The sequence below is a fragment of the Halyomorpha halys genome, unplaced genomic scaffold (genome assembly GCF_000696795.3).
Source record: "Halyomorpha halys isolate HHAL.00 unplaced genomic scaffold, Hhal_1.1 Scaffold590.1, whole genome shotgun sequence".
In the NCBI taxonomy this organism is placed as follows: Eukaryota; Metazoa; Arthropoda; class Insecta; order Hemiptera; family Pentatomidae; genus Halyomorpha; species Halyomorpha halys.
In genome coordinates, this window is record NW_027109458.1 from 375,573 (window position 1) to 379,326 (window position 3,754).

Here is a 3,754-nt window from a genome sequence, read left to right on the forward strand (position 1 = left end):
ATGTAATATACAAATGATGAGAGTGATACCGCCATGTAGAGAAACTACTCAGTGGTAGGACTCTAATCATGATTTTACTCTAGAAAGTCTCGAGGCCATATTCGTTTCAGGCACCTCGGAGGATTTTCAGGAATAGAAGAAAAAGCTAGGTTAGAAACTACAGGGTTTTGATGGTTAGTGAGTTTATAATGGAAGGATTGATATCTGGTTCGGGCTAGATCGGTTACAAATGGATCATTAAGGTCTTTGTGGATGATTTTATTTGTGGTGGATTTTGGATTGTAAGGATTCGATACGAGAGGAATTCGAAGGTTTAGTGGAGCCCTAAAGCTCAACTCCATATACCCAGATAGGCCTTATAATTGTCATGTAAATTAGTTTTTTGTAATGAATTGGAAGCTTAGACCGTTTCTCAAGTAAGCGCTGTAATAGTTGGAATCGATGTCCAGTTTCCTATCTTTTCAGTCTTGTGTGAGGATTCCAGGTTAGTCGTTTGTCCAGATGTAGTCCAAGTTAGCGGATCTAGAGGGTTAAGGGCAACATTATTAAAGTATATTCTAGAGCAGTCAGTAGATTTACGACTTAGGGTAAAGGTGATTTAATGGGATTTATTTTAATCCTCCAATTATGACACTATTCTTTGAGGTCTGTGATATGGGATTGGAGAGTTTTGGATGCAGTTAAAGGGTTATTATCAACAGCGAGCACACATGTGACATACGTGGTGACTATAAAAACCTAATAAGGATTCAAGTAGATTTTTTATTTATTTTAGGTGAAAGGTAATCATATTGGTTTTTAGCTTCGTGTGAAACCATTAAATGCCATTTTTTAGAAAAATTAAAAATTTTTGAGCATAATTTATTTAGAGTGTTTTTTCTATTGTTTATATAATCAATGTTAACGCTACGTAGAATTAATGCTCTTTTAATGGCGAAATATTACTTTCAAATAAATAAAAAAAATTCAAACATTTTATTTTATATTTCCGGTTCTAATGTGTTTTATTAGATCTGATTTACTATTATTTGCGAAGATTTACTCATATTTAAAAACAAAGTAATGAATTTAGGCATTTTTTTTTTTATAGCCTGAAATCAGTACACCGCCACACAATCTAAATGATAATGCTAATAATAATGAATTGCCTGTATGAATCCTTGTAGAACATGAAACAGTTTTTGCGTTACAGTTTTATGGAAGTCGGACAGTAAAGTGTACAGCGACACAAGACATTTTAGTTACCTATTTTTATTAAATATTATTACCATATATTTTTATAATATATTGTTATTTACAGCTGTAAACTAAATAATTATAATATAAAATTCATTTAATCGAATATGTAAATTAAAAATAATAATGTTTGTTTAATTTTAACTCTATAAATCCTATCTTGCAATAGCATTTCGGGTCTTATAGTAATTAATAAAATTTATTCGTAATTAAAAAAATATTACATTAATAATCTAAAAAAAAAAAATCAAGGAATGCTAATAATTTTAGAACATAAGCAGAATGAAAAAAATATCAAATTTTTAAATTTAGGTCCTTTCATGTATGTATTAAAATATTTATATTTTAGTTTATTCATATTAAATATAGAATTATATTTTACGAAATACCAGTTCCAGTGAGTATGAGTGAGTACAAGAAAAATAAACTTTAATATTATTTTTCTTTTTTTATGCAATGATAGATAATTTGACTGAACTATGAAAAGTCCCAACAAACATGTTACATGTTATATATTTCAATTAAGAAAGTTGAGACTATTTAAGTAATTTTTTTTATTATTAGTTAAACTACTAGTCTCGGACATGATAAGAAAAACATACATAAATAAAGTTAGAGAAAAGGAATTACGAAAAAGGTCAAAACAGTTTATAAGATTACTTTTATCAACTTACTGACCTATGTCACCGAGGCCTGGACTACTACCTCAAGACATAAAAGTTAAATTCAAGCAATGGAAATGTGGTACATGGGGAGGAAAGAGGGGAAAACATGAAGGGATGAAGTCAGAAATACTACAATAAGAGTTTTTTATTTATTTAATGTAATTTACAACTGTACAAAATAATACAATAAGTAAATATGCTGTATGTTTCATATACACTTGAAAATCTTGGGAAGGAACCACGCATTGGTAGTACTTCAAACATTAAGTTAGAAGGTCCGTGGCCATCTTCTTTTCAGAGATTAAGAATTAATGGGTTAGGATGGTTAAGGAGTTTGGAATGAAAAGACACATATCTGTTTTGAGCCAAATCTGCAACGAATGGGATGATAAGGTCTTTGTTAATGAGTTTATTTGTAGCGTAATAAGGAGCATAAAAGACTTTACGTAGGATTTTGGATTGTAACGATTGGATGCGGGAGGAATTTGAAGGTTTGGTCGAGCCCCAGAGCTCAATTCCATATGTCCAAATTGGACTGATTATCTATCGTATGGGAAGTTTAGAGCGTTTGTGAAGTAAGTGGTGTAGCAATCGTAATCTACGAGCAGTTTCTTGTCGTTTCAGTCTTGTGTGTGGATTCCAAGTAAGTCTCTTGTCAAGATGGAGTCCTAAATATCGAAAAAATAAGAGTGAAATTGGACGAACATATTATAGAAGAAAATGGACTACGGTGGTTTGGTCATGTAAAAAGAATGCAGGAGGGAATAATGAATTAAACGAGAGTCGATGAAAGAAGGAAAAAATGAAGGCCGAGAAATACTTGGGATGGTATTGTCAAAGAAGCATTTGGCAAGAGAGGAATTGACTGGACTTGACGCAGCCAGCTGGTACATGGGCGAGGATTATGGATCCGACTTTCTAAGCAAGCTACTCGATAGAAGAGGAAGGATGAAGAAGAAAATAAAATAAATTAATTTTTGTAACGGATAAATAATTCGTATTATCAAAACTTAGGTTCAATAATACTGGCTTTTAATACCAGTGACGGGGTTGAGACAGAAGCGCCGGGATATTCCAGAGTCCTGCCCTTTCCTTAACAGAGCTCGGTTCCGAGTTACCCATGCTAAGTGAAATATTTTAAATAAAAATGTCTGTGTTTAAGATATTCTATTTCTTATTTTGTTATCATTTAATTTATATATGTGTATGAGGTCTAACATCCATATTATCATTGTCTAAAAATACAACAGAATGTAATATTACAAAATTGCACGGCAGCATTGCATCATCACTTGAAGAAAACATGAGTTACTTTTTTTACTATTATTTTTTTTTTTTTAAATTTTTGGTTTGAGATAAAAATATTTTTCTCAGGATATAACATCGACATCAGACCTGACACGGGTAAAATCTCTAATCGACTCAGCGTTCTCCCTTCGTGAATCTAAAAAACGAATCTCAAAAGAGAAAAAAAGTGAGACTGAGAAAAAGTCAACCGAGGAAGTATCCCGGATGATGGATGGTCTCTCCTTCCATCACTTTTGTTACCCGACCCCCGAAGTTGTGTCGATACTCTTCTATCATCTTTCAAAAAACTTTCCGAAAAAAATATTAAAATAAATACTCCATCGAAGATCGAACTCGCGATTTTAAGATTATTAACTTTTGAAGAACTACAATATGATAAGAATAATATTATTAGTTACATGTAAATTGATAGTTTTAATTTTAAATTATTATGGTTAAGTTGTAACAAAATCAGGCAGTATAACAATGCTTAGAGAAACCATATATTACAAGAGTCCAAGATGGGAAAAAGTTAGTTATTTCACCTAAATTTTTGATTACTTTAA